The 6,716-nt window shown below is 43.8% G+C and overlaps 1 protein-coding gene across 1 annotated transcript in view; it reads left to right on the top strand.

The window, feature by feature from the left end:
• The first annotated feature begins 3,983 nt into the window (after nucleotides 1-3,983).
• TLR5 (toll-like receptor 5) overlaps nucleotides 3,984-6,716 on the top strand; it is a 6,802-nt gene continuing 4,069 nt past the window's right edge. Inside the window, exon 1 of the mRNA XM_010140290.1 lies at nucleotides 3,984-4,024. The gene's annotated coding sequence lies outside the window, so the exon portion shown is untranslated. The remainder of the gene's footprint in view (nucleotides 4,025-6,716) is intronic.

Below are 6,716 nucleotides of genomic sequence, written 5' to 3'. Positions count from 1 at the left end.
CAGGAATGACTCTTAATTCCCTATAGAATGTGACACGAATATATAGGGGAAACTGAAGGGGGAGAGTCTTTCATTTGGATGGCAGGAAGGGACACAAGAATTGAAGGATGAGATTGAGACGCGTTTGTCTATTCAGGTGAATTTCGTAAATTTGAGGCAGTCGAGTCCCCAAAATCTGATCCAAAAGGGCCTTTTTTCAGTCATAAACCCACATGGCACCACCATTTCTGCTGCTGCTCCCAGTATGTGTAAGCCATTGCACAGGAGCACCCCATGGTGAGGAGCCTTGCACAGCTGCAGATGTTGTGGAGATCAATATGAAGGGCACGTCCCCAAGCAGGGAGTTCCTCCTGGGAGGAACTCACATGGGTCACTTCTAGCCGAGCTACAGCTTTGGGTCTAGTGCAGAGCATACTAGCCATGGACGTTTTCTTTCAAGCTTTAGCCAACTTTAATCCAAAATGCTAGTTCAGCTAAAATATATAACCAGCCTTCATCTTTAGAGCCCAGCGTTGAGGACAGAATTAGTAATTGATGTTACTGTCTGCTTCCCTGTGTTGGAACATGCCTCCGGCATTATGGTGCATCCAGTCAGTATTTCCCTTGTCTTGCAGAACTGGAGAACTACAGTCAACTCCTCAGTTCTTTTAGCTTCTCATTCCACATTGAGGTACCAGTGTCCAAAGTGACAGCCTCTAGCTTCAATAGCTTTGAGCCATTCTCAGAAAACTTGAAAGTCATAGGTAACCATCCCAGCTGTTCTAGATACTTTAGAGGAGGTCTCAGCCCCATGACATATAAACAACAGAGACAATCTTCCATCCTTCCTGGTGGGGTTTGCTTAGCCACCAGTGGGTTATTCTCCTCTTTTGTTGGTGTTTTGTTGTTTTGGGGTTTTTTTTTTCCAAGTCTGCTTCATTCTGTTTGGGTGTAACTGCAGAAGGGTCAATGCAATCCATGCATGCACTAGCCATGTACCAGGGACAGGGCACACAATTGTGCATGAGCTGCCTTAGGTTTGTGCGTGCTTTCTAGACCTCGTTCTGAGACTTTGATCGGGGGTTACTTTTCTGACTTGGCAGATAACATCCAAAGTTCTCCAGAGAGCCTTAACCTTTACGCCCAGACTAAATACCAATGTAGAGAGAGGACAGAGGCAGTAGGTCATACTAATATAGGTGCTAAACCCCCTTTATAGGCTGGGACAGTTGGTCCATGGTAAAGTATAGTGAAAAGAGAAAGGGACTGAAGAAAAGAGGATGGTGGTGGGAACTGAGATCATACACTGACATATCAAGTCTCAGGTCAGGAGCAGAGTCACAGATAGGCTCCTGCAGTGCTTTCGGGTTGGCTCAAGCGTCCCACACTGCTGAACTGTGAGAAACCATTTCAGCCTCAGCTGTCAGCAAGCTGTGTGCGTGCTTCGTTGTATCATACAGCTCCACTTTGGACTGTCAGCATGGCTGAGTGGTAATAGGCTGTTGTATCGACCATAACACCTTTCCTGGAGCTGTTCCAAGCTCCTTGTATGCCACATGGCCAAAACCCAGTAACACATGTACAAAGATCAGGTATTTAATCTTTAACGCTATCAGGACTTGAACATTTTCCTATCATTTGTTCTCAAAAGTAAACTGCGTTTCAAAGAGGAAGGAGGAGAGAAAAAAGAAAGGACTTTGACAAGACTCTTGTTCCAGAACTTGTGGACTGAACCAAAAGCCCTTTGAAATCCAAGAGTCCTCCTAAAGATAATCCGAGATTATCTTTACTGAGTCAGGCTCAACCTGAAACTAAGCAAAAATGTCCTCGCTTAGCCAAAGGCTCCAAACTCCCGTTCATTGTTCCTTTTCCCAGTGGCTCTTTCAGGCCCATGTGCTTTGTACCTGCAGCTCATTCCTTTGTTGATCCTGTTTGTGAGTGCTGCACTTTGCCAGCATCTGGCAGAAAGATCTGGGGTTAACTAACTCTTCTAGGAACTGGTTAACCCCTTGTCCCAAAAGGATTTAACAACTGACTGTTGTTTCTGGTCTGGGAAAGACGTCCTGCAACCTTTGTCAGTAATGTTGGGCACCGTGTAGAGGCACAGCGTGCCAGAAGAATTTCACAGTAAGAGCACAACTACTCCAAGCAGAATTCAGAAGCTGTACGTGAGCATGGTCCCCAGTTCATTACATCACAACTGTAAACTTGTCCATCCCTATCAATCAGGCAGGACAGCTACTCTGGAGAGCACACAAAAGGGACACAGGTTGGCATATTTATATTAGTATATAACAATCAGAAGCAAAACATTTGAAATTACATGATTTTATACACAGAAACATCTATTGTCATTAAGGTTTGAAACCAGGAAATTATTTCAAATCTTAGAATTTGCCAGAAAGCAGAAGCGTGGCACCGGTCTGCCTAGGAACATATTCATAAACACTGCTGCAGACTCAGGGTAGTTTAGGTTAGATGAATATGAAACAGTCTCTAGCATGAATATAGAACAGTTAGCTGGACTCTGGACATACAACAACATATAGAAGTTGCCGTAAATATATTTTCAAAACATTCACAAGAGAAGTTGTACACTGATGATGAAAGCAGTACGCATATCAAATTTGAAGTTAAATCACTGTAATTTAATATACAAATCCATCTCACTATAGAAAAATAATAATAACGGACAACTAAGATGGTCTTTGTCTCTTCAGTGCCTAATGTTTTTGGGTATAGAGGGTAGAAAAGAGGACTATCTTCTATGCATTGCTTTTACAGGCAAGAGATACACCCTGAAGTGGTTTAATCCTGTCTTTCTTCCCTTTCTCTCGGGAGCTTTTGCGCTACCTGTGACAACTAGTGGTGCTTCACAGAAGGACACCAGGGTAACAGCAGCACTCAGGCAAGCTCCAAGTGACTCTCACATCTCGCTGTCCAAACAGCAAAACCCTTAGCCATGGAGCTAAAGGGGAAGAAAAGCCGTCCAACTTGGCAGTAGGATTAATGTTTATCCCTTAATCCTTAATCCTATCGCAATTAGAGATGAAATTCACACACACTCCTCAAAAGAGACTGCTACCTTTATTATATATATACCCTACTCATCTGTCATTCACTGACCTACAGAAAATAGCCTGCATGTTTTTGTGAAAATCAGCATGAGCAAATAATTTACCTTTTCTTTTGGTCCAGATAATGAAGAAAATTACCAGCTTTACCTCTGTCTTTACCTTTTCATCCACTGACCACATCCCAAACAATTAAATGGCTGGTATTCTTGGTCACTGGACTTCATCTCTGCGCAATTATTTCAAGCAGTCTGTGCTTGTGGTGGGCACAGAGTTCCTCTGGCTGGCTGAGTCGTCATCTAGGAAAAATCTCCTTAGGAGGATATCACGGTCACTGCAATAGGTTAGTGAAAAGATTTTTAAACTCTTTAAGATTGATTGTATCAGACTGGTCTTCTCTAGAGTCCACCCAGATAGCCAGCATCTCTGCTGCTTGGTTCCCCAAAACCTATGGCTGACAGCTGAGAACCGTTTGGGCTTGCTGCTTATTTTCATAAGCACATACAGTACACGTCTGTTCACTTCCAGTGCCGCGTGCTGGTTCCTATCTGACCGAGGGTATGCAGCAGAAGCACAAGAGGCTGCAGAAGAGAGTCAGCATGCCACTGCATTTTGCACAAAACCACTTGGGAGACCAAAATTTTCCACTCAGATCGCTCTTTTTAAAAGCAAGCAAATACCCTGAGCCATCAGCAAGGACAAAAATAGGGTATGTAACTCACTCTTTATTTACGTGGACTCCAGTGCATCTTTGTTGAGGGTGTAGAAAGGGGAATGGCAAGTGCTTTCGAACCCTCCAGGAAAGAGTTGTTCCTCTAACTTCGTTCCTGGCTTGTGTACATGGAAGAGGAGACAGTCTTGGTCCTCCTCTCCAGCTGTACTTAGGCCCTTACTTACAGCCTCCGTGGAGGTCCAAAGGTGTAGACAGCTGTGCTGAGCGGGACGGGCACTACTACACCAGCCACTCGCAGGTACTGTCAGCTCCCTTCCCTTTTTGTTGTGCTAGTGAAGGTTTCTAGGTGATTTAAAACCAAGTTCACAAAACTGAGTTTTAAAAAGAGTTAGTAATAGCGTGGGTCAGTTCCAGACAACTCAAAGCATCTGTGTTGGCCTTCTCGGATCCGGATGCACACTTCCTGCGGCGGCTGAGACCAGAGCCACAGTGTTTGCATTCTCTCTGCCCTAGCTTGCTGCCTTTAGATCTAGGTAGAATATCCACCCTGCACTGCAGAAATTCTTTCAGTGCTCAGAAACAGACCCTGCTTGGGACTTCCCATCCCAAAAGCATTTGCTGCATGCTTCCTTCTCCTTCTCTTCCCTTTACCACTTACTCCTTCTGGCATCGGTGCCGTAAAAGAGAACACAGTCTCACATGATGAGTGAGCTCTGGTTCTCTAAACTTCATTGCTCCAGTTTTCGATAATGAATGAAGCATTTACACATCCCTCATCCCCATGTCCATGCACGGGCACGTAACTGAATGGGAAATAGGGTTTTTTGCGGGAAGAATATTCTGGAAGGATCCCATGGAGGGATTCTGTTAAATTAAGAATCTTTGCTGTCTTCAGGAGGGCAGTGAGAGGCATTACTTATTGCCAGCATCCTCCTGCATGTGGAGGGCCAAGATTTTGGGGAAAAGGTAGTGACTTACGCAGAAAAAATCAAGGGAGCAAAGTTTACAAATGGCATCTTCCTTGTCACCAAACCAGAGTGGAGGTGGAGTGTAACAGCTGTTAAGAGATTGAAGACTACTTTATCTCACAAGAACATGGAAAAGCAGGTAAGTGTAAAGGCAAAGGTGGCTAGAAATATTTCACCTTTTTCTTATTTTCTAATAATAAAAATAAAACTACATTTTTGCAATTAAAAACAACAACATTTTCTGATTCTTCCACTCTAAACATTTTGAGCTTTCTCTTGGGTAAGTTGATACCCAAAGTACTTTCTATTTGTCACTGCTTTTGGTGATGTTGTGGTTCTGCCTAAACTTTAAAAACCAGCTATAGCATTTGGGCAAATACAAGGAATGGAAATGTAAACATCTGAAAGAGAAATGTAATTTGAACCTATTTGTGCTAAACATTTTATATTATGGTCTCAACAAGAACCGCTGTGATAGTTAAATAATAAAAGGGAAACTTGATGTTTTGTTTTCACAGTTCAAGCAAAAAGAAAAATAAAAAGTAAACAAGATCTTGTTTATTACTTTGAATGATGTGCTGTATGTTTAGTCACATCTTTTTTCATAATTTTTAGTCACAAAGACAAACTTTATAGAGTTTACTGTTTACTGTTTAATAATGTCCCCTTCTAACAGTGGATGCTAGGTCAAAAAAAAAAAGGGTAGAAAACCCAATCATTTTCTAGTACTAGGTATTATTCCCCAAAGACGTAGTTAAAATCTCTTAACAGTATTTTGATACTCACTACCTGGGGAGAGCCTGAGTGAATCAAGGTGTGCTGATGTCTTTTGGGTGGAGATTTCATGGGGATTGTCCTGGTTTGAGTTAGAACAGCACTCATGCTGTTCAGTGATTTTACTTATGATTTTACTTACTCTCCAAGTGACAGCACATTTGTGCAGACAGCGTCTGCTCCTGGAGGTGATAACGCTCGGTGTGCACAGCTCCTGCCAGGGACTGGTGTGCAGAAAGGCTCTGGCTTATCCTCGCTCCTGGGCAGACCGAGGTCACTGCTCAATCCTGTGTGTCACGGTGGGGTGCAGTAAGTGAGAGGCTGTTCCTGCGGGGAGGAGCGGACAGGACAGGTGACCCTACCCTGACCAACAAGGTGTTCCAGCCCATACACGTCGTATTCGGTGTAAAGCTGAGGGGTCACAAGGGTCCATCTCTCTTTGTCAATGGCTGGTGTCCAAGCAGGACTCTGTACATTCTGCCTTCAATCCCAGTCCGTGCATCCCTGAATCCTGTTCTGGAATCCAGCTCCTGCATCGGGTTCCCGTCTGCCGCCGAGTCCAGTCTGGGCCTTCCCCAGTGCCTGCCCACAGCATCAGTGGTGACGGTGACGTGACTGACATCAGGGGGGTTGGACTTAGTATTGGTTTTGTATATATTTGCTTATATGTAATTTTATTATTCTCATTATAATTGCTTTAGTTGTCTTTTCCAACCCATAAGTCTCTCTCCCTTATTCCCTTTCTCTCCCCTTTGGGGAAGGGAGAGGGGCTAAAGAGCGTCTGTCATTTGCCCAGTGGCCGGACCAGCCCTATCCCATGACAGCCTGCAATTGCTTTTCTTTGCAGCACATCCTGAGTTCTTTAGTGAGACAAAATGTGAATGAAATTTCAGTGCCAGGACTTCAGAATTCAGCACTCCATCCTATATTCATATCCTCTCTTACTTTCAAGAATCAGATCTTATCCATAAGCCATGAAATCATCTTAAAAAATGACCAGATAGTGTTTTCGGTTGCAAGGTATGCCTGTTTCCCGCTTGGTCTTCGGGCCTCTAGGGTGGAAATCTGCAGGCTCACCCTAGTAGTCACGGTTACGAGTTAAGGTTGTAGTACAATCAGATGACTTTGAGAACGTCACCAAAAGCCTTAGGTGCAGTGAGATAGTGTCAGTTATGAGATTCGATGGTGCTATCATCTTCTCGTTCTCCCTGTTCAACAGGTTGTCTCTAAGATAGGGCTAGCTTTTTC

Source organism: Buceros rhinoceros, unplaced genomic scaffold (assembly GCF_000710305.1).
Source record: "Buceros rhinoceros silvestris isolate BGI_N320 unplaced genomic scaffold, ASM71030v1 scaffold18647, whole genome shotgun sequence".
NCBI lineage: Eukaryota > Metazoa > Chordata > Aves > Bucerotiformes > Bucerotidae > Buceros > Buceros rhinoceros.
The sequence above is the reverse complement of the archived record's forward strand: the minus strand, read 5'-3'. Positions and strand labels throughout refer to the sequence as shown.